The following is a 5,916-nucleotide window of genomic DNA, read 5'->3' as shown; positions in this document are numbered from 1 at the left end:
CCTCCCCTTGCCGCGCATGCGCAGTAGAGCACAGTGCGCCAGCTGCGTGTCGCGCATGCGCAGTCTCTCTCTCGGTTGGAGGCGCGCGGCGCCGGCAGCTGTGACGTCACTCGGCTGCTCCTTTCGGTAGGAGGCGAGCGGCGCGGCGCGCGGCGCACCAGCTGCGCGGCTGTGACGTCACTCGGCTCCTCGCGCATGCGGACAAGTGGCACCGAAGGCCGCCCACAGCGAAACTGCGAGACAGCGGATTTGGATTGTAAAACGTTTATTGCCAACAGTCTGAAGGGCATATAGGCCCCCCGCCTAAACGACGGCCAGAAGGTCTTGGCTCCTGGCGGCGTCTTCGGCCAGTTGGACGACTTTTGTTTGAGTCTCCGGATCGGAGCTGAGTAGGAGAGCCTCCGTAATGTTGCTAAATGAGGCGCTCAAGACGCGGGTCCGCCACTCTCAAACCATAAGCGCAAAAGTATTGAAAACTGTCTACGACACATGACCCGTGAATTAATGGACAACGTTGAGCCAATAGAGAACTTAGTATATTTGGTGCACTTCTGGAGACTATATGGTCTGGTAGACTTCCCATATGGTCCTACTCTACTAAAGAGCAAGTGACATAATTTCGTTGTTAGGTAATCCGTCTGCTTTGATGTAGTTTCTTGGCATTTTTGTCGTTATGATGAAACACTGAAATCTAATGCACGAGAAATTGCCCTCAAATTCACTTGTACAAATCTGTCCCTTGTTAACACTCCTGTGAGTGAGAAGTTATAGAGAAAGCAATAAATGGAAAGACGTCCTCCAGCATGTACTCGGAAAAGATAAATATTGAGACGAATGAATAGGAGCTGCAAAAAATTTATGGTACCCAAAAGCCCACATAAAATATGTAATGACTCCGTCATGTCCTGTCGACTAGAAGTGCTGCCACAACAGTACAGCAACTAATTGCTTTATATAGCGCTGAGGCCAAAGTTAAACTATCTTTGCCTGCGATAATGCTGTGGCGTTAAGTGAACTGAGCCTGCTCTCGGAAGCAAGTGTGCAACATTGCAACAATGGCAAGATATATAATGTGATCATTGTTTCCTCAAAATATCGCACTTTAAGGTGCCAGACTTTAAAAAGAGAGACAGACGACCGTATAAACATGGTTTTCCCACAGGTATAGCAGTAAAATTGCATCGGTAAAAGAGGGGGCCGGAGTTCGACGCAGTTTCCAGGAGGTGTCCGGTTGGCGAAGGTGACACTTTGACGCGCACGGAAATTTCGCCCTGCCAAGCTGATATCTTGTGCAAGAACGTCAAGTGACTCGTCCTCGTCAGCCATTGATAACGGTATCGGAAAACTCGCGTTGCGTTGTCAGCGGACCCAGCAGCTTCGTCGGCAGGTAGTTTCTAGCGGCATCGTGGGGAGGCAGTGTTCGTCGAAAATTTTTTATGCCCTGCTTGTATTCACGATTGGATGTGGCCTACTTCTCTGACTGTACCTGTGTAGGCGCGGTCCCTCAACGTTCCTGCCAACGTTTTTCGCTTCTGATAGCTGTCAAACACTCTTCAAAGTGCATTAGATAACCCTCAGTGGCAGTGTCGCGTTCAATATGACAAGCTTTGCTTCTTTTTCGCAGCTTTCCATTGGTTCCTAACCTCTTCTAATGATTTTATTCAGATCCCTGCCACTTGCACTTCGCTGTGGCAAAATGCGTCCCCGCTCCATCTTCCACTTACATTCGATAGTCCATTCTTTCATGAGCCGAGGCATTTTTGAGACTCACCGGTCCTTCTAAGAATCAGAACCCGCAGTCTATTTTTGTTGGATAAAAAGTGTTACGGCATGCTAGCAATGGCGCGAAAGACAGCGGACAGGGCATTTCACTATGTTGTCTTGCTTTTTTGTCTGTCTTTCGTGTTTTGCGCTCTTTCAATCATGCCTAGTTGCTACGAATTCTCGGAACTTGCGTGCTATGGCAAATAAGAGGAGCCAAATTACTCTCAGAAAAAACACTTTGCACCTGAGTTGAAATACAAATGCATCGAACTTACTTAAACGGCAACCTCATGTGTTCTTCGCAAATCTGGAACGATTAAGTAAGGCAGCTACGGGGGATAGTTGGTTGTACATTCTTGATGGAAATAACACGCTACAATAGAAATGGGACGAGACAAACGGGGTGTACAGTACGAGCGCGGAATTATTAAGCGTGGAACGATTGTACCAAAATTTCTAAAGTCCCTCTTTTCGTTGAAACAAATTGTTTTCTTTTTCTTAATTAACATCAGCAGTTTGGCAAGCCACCACAAACAGAAGACCGAAAATGGGGCGCGCAACCAAAGTCGACAGTTCACAGAAACCAGAGTTGATGTCACAAACATCGATAAAGCTCTCGAGCAAGCATTTATTGGCAGAACCACCGAATGGAATCAATCCTCCTGTTTATCAAATATTGCAACGAATGAAAACGTGGCGAAAATTTTCGCGCATTTGGAAGCGCCCGATCAGTATCAGCGGATTGTTAATGTTCTTGACGTCACAAACACGCTAATTCGGGTAACGCAAAGACGAAACATTAAAACGATCTGGGCCGAAGCAAGACTCCGCTCGGGAACAAAATGTGGCCCGAAGGATGAGATGACTGAAGAACACATGTTTCTGAACGGCATGCACCTAAGAAATGCAAGAGGAGTTTCATTCTCTGTGCGTGACGTATGTACCACGGTTGCACCAAGGAAACCACAATGCCTGTGTCCATGTTCGCAACTTCATACGAGTTTAACTTTGAACAAACAATGACTTAATTATTTATTAAACCTCCGAAATCCACTGCGGCAGATATGCTTACCACGGACTCAGGAAGCGCTACATTAACAGCTTCATTCTGACGACCAGCGTGAAATTCGACAAGGGACCGAAAGAAAAGACAATTCGCGCGCTAACAACTGAAAATTTATAATTCGGTTGTAAGTTAATAAATTTTCAGCTGTTAGTCAGCGCACTTGTTGCCTTTTCTTTGTCTCTTGTCGAATTCCGAGCTGGTCGTTAGAATGAACACCAACCAACTCGCCCAGTATAGCGTGCTTCTAAATTAAAAGCTTATCTAGTGCTGTTTAGTGCTGACTTATTTCTCTCAGTAGCAGTAATCGCGTCAACATTCCGTGTTTAACCACGCCAATTCACTCCTCATGGTCAACTGAAAGTGAAAAACTGGTAAACCCCGCCGCGTTGGCTCAGTGGTTACGGCGCTCGGCTGCTCACCCGAAAGACGCGGGTTCGATCCCGGCCGTGGCGGCTGAATTTCGATGGAGGCAAAATTCTAGATGTCCGTGTACTGTACGATGTCAGTGCACATTAAAGAACCCCAAGTGGTCGAAATTTCTGGAGCCCTTCACTACGGCGTCCCTCATAGCCTCAGTTGCTTTGGGACGTTAAATCCCAATAAATCAACCAACCAACTAGCCAACCAAAACTGGTAAAAGGTAATGCCAATGCACCATATTCACCTATCAGCGCCAGCAACAGGAATGTAATCCGCAGGGTCTTCATTGTATGTAGTCAGACACCTCAGTCAAAGAGAGCGATAGTTGCGGAACCACTTTCAGGAGCACGACTTTTTTCCGGTCCGGAGGCACAACGACATAGCGTGAGCTTCACGTGTAGCAGGGTCCGAGTGTCCCAGTATTGCCTCACATCGCTTCTCCTACGCGCTTCGAGTGAGAGAGCACACAACTCCGGTAGACAACCTTGCCGTCCCTTTTTGCGTCTTTTCTTCGGCGCCTCTGGAGCTGCCCATGTCAAGAGGTGGGTGCTCCCGTAGGTGATAAGATAGAAGGCAGCCGCGACTGAGCTGGAAGAACTCGCGTCACGGTCTTTTCCGACGAAACGGGTCAGCTTTCCGCTCTCGGCAGCTGCTTGCCGTGAATGATGGAACTAGAAGACGTTGTGATAGGTTGTTGCTACCTTTGTTATACCCGTGCCACACGCGCACAAGAAATTGCAGTGAATGCTTAAGGCCTTAGTATGTTAATTCCATTATTTTTGGAGTTGATGCTAAACGTCCACAATTGATGCCATTATCGAAAGTGAGGATGACGATAATTCTTGCAAGGCAGTCAAAAGTTTCATCTGAATGTAAGCAGTGCTAAAGAGCACAATATATCGGTAATGTTGTTCAAATGTAATGTAAAAATGATTTTCCAGAAAATACGGCTGTTCTTCCTTGACAAGTCGGAAAAGTAGTAATAAACTTCCGTGTCGGAACACAAATCGAGATTACCTGTCAAAAAGGCTGGTTAAAATGGGTTAAAATGCGGCATATATAGATGCTTCATCTGTAAAAGTTACGAATTAACCATTTGCTAGCGGTTATGAAGTTCTTACTCATGCTTTTCTGCGTGAGGAATGGGAACGAGAGTACGCACTGCACGGGCGAATGAGTTGTGGGGAACCCAGTAGGTCGCGAATGGCAGTAAGGCTAATGCCATTAAATTTATGCGTGTGGCACCGCACGATTGCCATTAAAACTTAAGGCAGTAAGCACTTAACGGCATTAAATCTGTTCGTGTGGCACGGGCATTAGTTTCGTGAAGGAATATACGCGCCAAAACAATCTTTCTATAGGCGTACACCATGTACAATATTCATTAATAAAAAATTTTCAATATTAGAAAATGGTAATGAAATATTATAGAAATTTTGAAGTCAGTAGTCTATTCTGGCGACGGACCGCAACACCTTTCTTTTAAAGCTTTTTTATCGCTCCTACGGAGCTGTACAGACTGCCGTAGAAAACCAACACAGAACTCCTTTGACGATCGCAAAAACGCGAATAGCACAAAAATGCATGCCTGTCGACAGGCTATCGGCGGATATATTGATTTTTCTTGTTAAATATTACAACATGTGTGAAAACTGCGTTTATAAAATCTCCCAGTTCAAAAATGATTTTGTGCAGAATTGTTAGGTATGTTTTCCGATGTTAACACGATATATATGCATCATGTCCTATTTGAATAGCAATGAACATCTGCAAAAGTTAGCACCTTTAGCTAAATCACTTACGTCAAACTCTTGGTTCATAGAAAGTAGCGCGAATTGCTTGGCGAAGATGGTTGGCTTAATTTCTTCCCGTGCAGACTAACAGCGATGATGGAAACTTTCGTTGATACATACCGAACAATTCTGGACAAAAGGAATTTTGAGCAGAAAACCGATTATGAATGCCATTTTTTCATATAATATAAGATTTTTCTATAGCATTCAATATATCTGCAGATCTCCAGGCTCCAGTCTTGTTTTTTTTAAGTTTTTGCTGTCGTGAAAAGAGTTCCCCATTAGTTTTCTAAGCAGTCTTAACTGTTCGGTGCGATCGATGCAAACATTCTAAATTAAAGATTTTCTACATACCGGAAGAGTTGACATTACCTTCAGTATTTACATGGCAATGTCTTAAAATTTAACCATTTTCAATATTTTTGTTCGAGAATGTTGGTCGTGGTTTTGTCGGTAGCGAAAAGCATGTAGCAGCTGTCATTGCTCTCGGGTGTGGTCTCGGGGAGACTGCGAATTTTCGCGGCAGAGAAAGAAATAGTTTGCATTCGGGGCATCAAATGTGAAGCTGCTAAAACTGCATTTTCTTCATTAAGGCCACGCGCAATCAGCTCGCATTGTGCGCTTGCTTTAAACCTCTGTTATAATATAATCTCAACGCCTGTTTGCAGCAACTTCTCGGCGTCATTTTCGATTCATCAACAAATTATCGATTCCTATTGCTTGCGTGAAACAAAATCCACCTTGTCCATTGGAGCACTTACCAAAGCTCGTCAACATTTTCCTTCTTACATGCTGTTTTCCTTATAGTATGCATTCACACTCAGTCGTCTCACTTAAGGCATTGTTGCTTTGGGAAATGCCACTGCCACATAT

The 5,916-nt window shown here is 44.8% G+C and overlaps 1 long non-coding RNA gene across 1 annotated transcript in view; it reads right to left on the bottom strand.

Moving 5' to 3' along the window:
• The window catches only part of LOC149348774 (uncharacterized), an 8,135-nt gene extending 4,360 nt beyond the window's left edge, over window positions 1-3,775 (bottom strand). Inside the window, exon 1 of the long non-coding RNA XR_016292822.1 lies at window positions 3,495-3,775. This is a non-coding gene — a long non-coding RNA (uncharacterized LOC149348774). The remainder of the gene's footprint in view (window positions 1-3,494) is intronic.
• Between the last annotated feature and the right edge of the window lie 2,141 nt (window positions 3,776-5,916).

This window comes from Amblyomma mixtum, chromosome 4 (genome assembly GCF_055824585.1).
Source record: "Amblyomma mixtum isolate Tamu chromosome 4, ASM5582458v1, whole genome shotgun sequence".
Taxonomy (NCBI): domain Eukaryota; kingdom Metazoa; phylum Arthropoda; class Arachnida; order Ixodida; family Ixodidae; genus Amblyomma; species Amblyomma mixtum.
This window is presented reverse-complemented; position numbering and strand designations above follow the sequence as displayed.